The sequence below is a fragment of the Embiotoca jacksoni genome, unplaced genomic scaffold (assembly GCF_022577435.1).
Source record: "Embiotoca jacksoni isolate LCO1_2020_lvr unplaced genomic scaffold, fEmbJac1.0.p SCAF_25, whole genome shotgun sequence".
Taxonomy (NCBI): domain Eukaryota; kingdom Metazoa; phylum Chordata; class Actinopteri; family Embiotocidae; genus Embiotoca; species Embiotoca jacksoni.
This window is the reverse complement of record NW_027185376.1, coordinates 4061109-4067108: the sequence shown is the minus strand read 5'-3', so window position 1 is coordinate 4067108 and position 6000 is coordinate 4061109. Positions and strand designations below refer to the sequence as shown.

At 45.9% G+C, this 6000-nt stretch overlaps 1 protein-coding gene across 1 annotated transcript in view; it reads left to right on the top strand.

Annotated features, from left to right (window-relative positions):
- Positions 1 to 2002: 2002 nt before the first annotated feature.
- The window catches only part of LOC138204422 (cadherin-7-like), a 109722-nt gene continuing 105724 nt past the window's right edge, over positions 2003 to 6000 (top strand). Inside the window, exon 1 of the mRNA XM_069159678.1 lies at positions 2003 to 2534. The gene's annotated coding sequence lies outside the window, so the exon portion shown is untranslated. The remainder of the gene's footprint in view (positions 2535 to 6000) is intronic.

Here is a 6000-nt window from a genome sequence, read left to right as displayed (position 1 = left end):
CGGAGCGCGTTAACGACGATGTACTTCAGTTTCTGTTCCAGCAGTAACTACTGGTGTAAACCCTAAATGCAATCTAACAGAGACGCGGCATACATTATAGTGTCACATATTATAGTGTCACATTATACAAAAAAAAAAATATATCAAACCGGTGGGGGGGGGGGGGGGGGGAGGTCACCCTTTTTGAGGTCACGTTTTGATGGACGCTCCAGAAGCTGCTACACTGGAGCGCCTTCACTGTTGTTTTTTTTATTTTTTTTTATTTTTTTTTTTATGTTCTTGTTAGTAAGTGAACAAAGAGACCGATCAAGTGTGGCGTCACAGGGGGAGGAGGAGATGGGGGGGGGGGCATCACTGTATAGGCCAGGTGAGCACAGGTCAGAAGCATCCTCATGTGTGTGTGTGTGTGTGGGGGGGGGCTTTGGAGGAGATGTAATGGAGGCACTAAATGCCGGGGGCCAGCCGTGGGATCCGGAGGGAGCGGAGTGGGTGGGTGTGTGGTGGTGGTGGTGGTGGTGGTGGTGGTGGGGTGGGGGGGGGGGGGCACATCACCCCTCAGGCATCTCCTGACCGCCACGTGATTGATGGGGAAGAGCTGACGAGCCAAGCTCCCAATGTCACTCTCCAATTAAATAACTCTCACCGCTGAACTGCTGCCCCCCCCCTGCCCCACTACCCATCTTCTTCCTCCTCCTCCTCCTCCTCCTGCGATAAACCTCCCTCTTCTCCTCCCTTTCACCTCTTCCTCCACTACCACACACCCGCTCCCCCTCTGCTCGCTGCCTCCATACATCCCTTGATTTGATTTTCCAACCTTAAATTTCCTCTTTACCTCCTTTTTTTTTTTTTTTTTCCCCCCCATTTGTCTCCACCAACATTACAGTCTTCCTCTTTCACATTTTTTTTTTAATTTTTTTTTTAAATTTTTGTACCTCCTGTGTGTCTCATTTCAACTTTTGCTAACTGCTCTTCCAGGTGTGACAGACAGAGGCTGCTCTTTCTATTAGTTTGGGTCAGTGCTCCCTTCCTCAAGTGACAGAGCAGAGGAGACAAAAGGAGCTGCACTATTATAATATATTCCGTCTCCCAAAATGCAAATAGCACGGTGGGGGAAAAAAAAAAAAAAAGAAATACAAAGAAGATAATCCATTCGTGACTGATGCCCGTGGATTGTGTTCAAATTTAAATGAAATATGAAAACAGGTGTAGCCTATATACTTTGGAAATTAAAAACAACAAAAAAATTATGTTGCCAAAAACAAACACTAAAGTCCTGACATGAGGAGAATATTGTAGGTTTTTTTTTTTTTTTTTGGGGGGGGGGGGGGGGGGGTATTTTGCAAATAACCGGAGAGGCTGGTTGCATATATTGTACGTTTACTGCCACTAATTAGGGAATGTAACTAATACTTGGTTGGTCTCAGAGGTCTGTGAGAGTGGAGGTGCAGCAGAGAGAGGCCAGCCTTATGCTGCATTCTTCTGTCACCACAGGAGCTCAGTTTGCACTTAATTGGACAAAAAACAAAACACTGGCTGCACAAATGTGAAACTTTACTTTAGAAAAAGAAAACAAAAGAAAAGAAAAAAAAAAAAAAAGGGTATTTCAATATTATCGCCTATTTCATGAAGTGGGGGGAATCAAGCTGGAAATAAAAGAACAAAAATGAAGGAAAGATATTCAATCCAACATACTATGAATGAGACTAAATGCTCTTTTGACTTGCAGGTTTTTCCAATTAATTGTCTCGTTGAGGTGGAGGATGGGGAGGGGCTAAATTCCTCCTCATTGGTTGATGGTGTCAAGAATTTTGTATTGATTTCCTTTTTTCACCACCAAGGCAATCATTTAACAGCATACATGCCATCTGCTGCCAAATTCTTGGCAGGTTTGAAATTCGGGCTCTTCATTCCCTCTGCCAGAAGCGCTGCGTGTGTCTCTGGCTCCCTCCTCGCCAACTTATTTTTGGTCAAACTCTTTCGATAGGCTCCCTCCACTCCAGTCAGCGAGGATTTTTATTTATTTATTTATTTATTTTATTTTTTTTGGCTCGGATGACAGCGTTTCCTGTCTCGACGAACCAGTCGGATCGACTCCCCGCTGCATGCGCGTCCCCGTGTTGCCTATATGTAAGAGAGCTATAGATACATATCCTTCCCCCCCTCCCAAAAAAAACCCAACAACCCTGCAGCTGGGGTTCCCTGCACTGAGGCAGCACTGCGCAGGAGAGAGAGGGAGCAAGAGGGAGAGAGAGACCCAGAGACACAGAGAGAGAGAGAGAGAGAAGGGGGAATCAGACTTGCCACATCCCTGCCAAGGGTGAGCATTTACGCGCGATCCAGTCGCCGCTCTCCAGCAGCCCCTTGCTCTGCCACCGGGACTAATTTCATCATGAAAACTTTTAAACTCCTTCTTTTAACCTAAGCCGTTTTCTCTCCGGAGAGGAAAAAAAAAAAAAAAAGAAAAAGAAAGGGGGCTCAACTTTTGCCACCGAGACACCATCTGCGCGGCGGTGAAGTTATTGCGTCTTCTTTGGGTGAGTAAATCTTAATAGATCTCAAAGCGCAGCGAGCACAGTTGCAATCATGTTTCCAGTTTTTTTTTTTTTTTTTTTTTTTTTTTTTTTTTTTGCATCCCCACACTGCGTCTGCGGTGATTTATGGTCTACTTAGGTATGCTGTGCATTTTTATTTATTTATTTTTTTGTCCCGTCGCTTATTCTGTAATTAGTATTCCGCGGACACGGGTTTCCTGCGGCGGTCGCTCACAGAGATGTTTACTGTCGGCGTTTTTCGTGCTGCCCGTTTTCCCCATCATGTGCTGATTTTTGCTCTCCACCCTTCCCTCCTCTTCCTGCTTTATTTCTCTAAAAACCCGCCGAACTTGCGAAGATGTTTAATCGACCTGTGTTAATGACGCGAGCTGGTTTTATGATCATTATTGGGAGGGGGTAGGGGAGGGATGGGGGGGGGGGGGGCCCGAGGCAACCCGTCTCGGATCGATTCGGGAACAGGTGCCGTCCTGCGAACTTTTCCTGCATCGCGCAGGTGTTGACAACTAATGCGCATTGATTGATTGTGAACAAGAGGGTCAATGCAGCCAGGTCACATGAGTATATCTATATCTATATGTAGATATATATATATATATATATATATATCTACATATACATATGTATATATACACGCAGGGCCGATCAGAGGGCTACCTGCTGGTTTACACTGCAAAGAGTCCGTGTCTAAGAGTCACTCAGTTACAGAACTGAGCTGCGAAATCTCATTTTTCCCTCCTTGAAATGAAAAAATAAATAAATATATATAATAAAAAAAAAAGCCCGCAGCATAAAAATGACCTTATATTCAATCAAATCAGAAATTAAGACTTTTCTAAAATGAAAAGATCTGCCCCTTTCCAGGCTGAGATCCTTTCACATGTTTCAAGGAAATTCATGAAACTAATAACTGCAGTGAGAATAAGTGGAACATCCCAGAAAATGGCCAGAATGTTCCACTGGTTTAAGGAAAAAAAAAAAAAAATACATTATAGATGAAGACACAATAAAAAAAAAAAACGACTTATAGAGGTACAATATTTTTCTGCAAAATACTTAAGCATCTGCGATCTGAGATGTACTCGTGCTGCTTGTGTTTTTGTCCTCTGAGCCACGCAGCCCACCGGAGTGACTGGAGCACACGGTGTGATGGAGTATTTTGTGCAGCCTATCAGCAGCGGCTGTCGTAAAACATCTTGATATATTGTCATGTAGCTGCAATGAAAGAAAGATATATACGTTCTGTGAATGTGGAACTCATGAGGGGTCTCGGCTGGGGAACTTTTTTTTTTTTTTTTCCCCGAAAATGTACTCCAGAATTTCTTGGGGGGGGGGGGGGGGACAAAAAAACAACCTCCTTTCATTAAAACAGAGGAAATGAATGACAGCAACTTTTTGAAATCTGCCTGTTAAATTTTGTCGTTAATCGACGTGCCGTTGGGTAAACAAGCTGCGCTCCCTCCTGCGAGTCTGGCATCATTTTCTAAAGTGATTTAACGTAAAAAAAACAACAACAAAAACAACAACACGAGCATGACATCCGTCTACGTGTAAACATCTGGGGTTTTTTGGGTTTTTTTTTCGGCGCGGCACACGATTTGGACAAAGTGTCAGTCAGCCTCAGAGCTACTAGCGAAGGACGCCGGAGGAATTCGAATGAACTCGAGGTGAGATATTAGAAATCAGCGAGAAGGGGAGACCGTCGTTCAGCCGGAGGGGTTTCGGGTTCAAGCTCCTGCGTCAGCAAGTGTGTGTGGTCTGTTTGTGTGTGTGTGTGTGTGTGTGTGTGTGTGTGTGTGTGTGTGTGTGTGTGCTGTAAGTGTCCTTGAAGGAGACACTGAAGACCCACCGGGTCCACCACCGCATGTTGTCACCGACGATTTCCTCGGTCAAGAGGCAAAACAAGAGGGAAAGGTCCTCTGGAAAATCACATATTTATATGAAAGCTGCTCTGATTTTGTTTGGGTTTTTTTGTGCCTTTTTCTACGATAGACGCTCCGTTTGTCGAATGTCCCAAAAGCCCGAAACACGTAGTCGGCTTCCTCAGCTGAGGAGAATAACGCTCCATGTTTGGACGACACAACGATCTGTCTCGATGAAGTGTCCCCCGGAATCGTAATTGACTTTAAGTTGGCTGTGACTTGGTGTCGTGGTGTGTGTCGTGGTGTGTGTCGTTGTGTGTGTCGTTGTGTGTCGTTGTGTGTCGTTGTGTATTGTTGTGTGTGTCGTGTGTCGTTGTGTGTGTCGTGTGTGTCGTTGTGTGTGTCGTTGTGTGTCGTTGTGCGTGTCGTTGTGTGTCGTTGTGTGTGTCGTGCGTGTCGTTGTGTCGTTGTGTGTGTCGTTGTGTGTGTCGTGCGTGTCGTTGTGTGTCGTGCGTGTCGGTGTGTGTCGTGGCCCAACGAGTGAGGACGCTGCACGTTCGCCAATGATGGAGGAGAACATGGATCAGAGGAAGCGTGTGATTGGTTAACGGGCGCCGTAGCACTGGTAATCCTGTTGTGAGACTGGCAAATGGGATTAGAAGACTGTGTGTACGAGAAACAGAGCTGGGCGGGGGGAGGGAGGGGGGGGGGGACACGACGACCGGGAGGCTTTTATCTCGCATTCACACTTAATTTGGTCGTCATCGCTTTGAACGCCGGGCCCCGTCGACGAGCCCGCCTCTCCGCAGGCGGTCCGACGTGGACTTTTTTTTTTGGGGGGGGGGGGGATTTGGGAAATTCACGGAGCCAAACGGTGATATTTTGTCACGATATCGGAATCATTTTAAATGATGAGGGGGTTTTCCTTTCGTCCGCAGGGTTGAAAAAAAAAAAACCCAACTGAAGCGTTTAGAGGATTTGGCTCCCGGGCAGGACGACCCACCCAACACGAGGCAGAACAAGCTGCCTTTCAACGACACAAACAGGCCGTTTGATATCTGGCAGTTAAAGTAAAAATACCTGTTGTGTTGTTTATTTATTTTGATTTTGATTTTTTTTTTAAAAACGCGTGCCAATCCTCGAGGCCGTCCCGATCTTTTCCCCCCGGCTTTTTTTAGCTCCACAGTCAAGACTCTCTACTCCCGGGACATTGGGGCCCCTTTTTTTTTTTTTAGCTCCATTCCCTCCTGTGCAGCGCAAGAAACGACTTGCAGCGACTGACATAATCCATCGTAGTAAATATGATGCTTTCACGTATTGTTTTTTTTTTTTTTTGGGGGGGAGGTGGTGATTTAAAACAAAAAACAAAAAAATGTTTGGTTGTCCCTTCATTTTTTGAGTTTTTCTTCTCAGACCCGACGCTCCGCTCTTCGTTTCGTCGCGCTTCCTGACAATCGCCCGACAACCAAACAGGAAGAAGAAACGGAAGCCGTCACGAGGAAAGCAGTCTCACGAAATCGTCCTCCTGTCACCATCCGTCCCCCGTCTCTCCCCCGCCCCCCATCCCCTCCCTTCGACCCGGTTCATTT